Below are 553 nucleotides of genomic sequence, written 5' to 3' on the forward strand. Positions count from 1 at the left end.
GGCTACCGGCTGCCAGTACAGCAGTGGTGTGGGGAGCCCCGCCTGCCACCTCAGCAGTGCTAAGTATGTCAGACTACAGCTTAGCCTGCTCTCCACTGGCAAATGGACATCCCCCAGGGCTCCCGGGCTGCCAGAGGGATGTCTGATTGCCAGCTTAGGCCCAATCCCCCGGGGATCGGCCTACACATGCAGGTGGTCATCCCCCGAGGGGTTCCAGACTGCAAGAGGGCACAAGCCAGGCTGAGGGAGACCCCCCTCCACCCCACCGTGCACAAATTTTTGTGCACCGGGCCTCTAGTATACTATGTTCATAGATAGGAAAATGTCTGTACTACACAAAGCAATCTATAGATTCAATGCAATTTCTATCAAGATACCGATGGTGTATTTCACAGAACTAGAACAAATACTGACTCTGAATAACCATAGCAATCTTGAGAAAGAACAACAAAGTTGGAGAAATTGCACTACTTGATATCAAACTATACTACAAGCATAGTACTGGCAGAAAAAACACATATACAGGATGCCCCCTCCCACAAATGTACACAAA

The sequence above is a fragment of the Myotis davidii genome, unplaced genomic scaffold (assembly GCF_000327345.1).
Source record: "Myotis davidii unplaced genomic scaffold, ASM32734v1 scaffold162, whole genome shotgun sequence".
Classification (NCBI taxonomy): Eukaryota; Metazoa; Chordata; class Mammalia; order Chiroptera; family Vespertilionidae; genus Myotis; species Myotis davidii.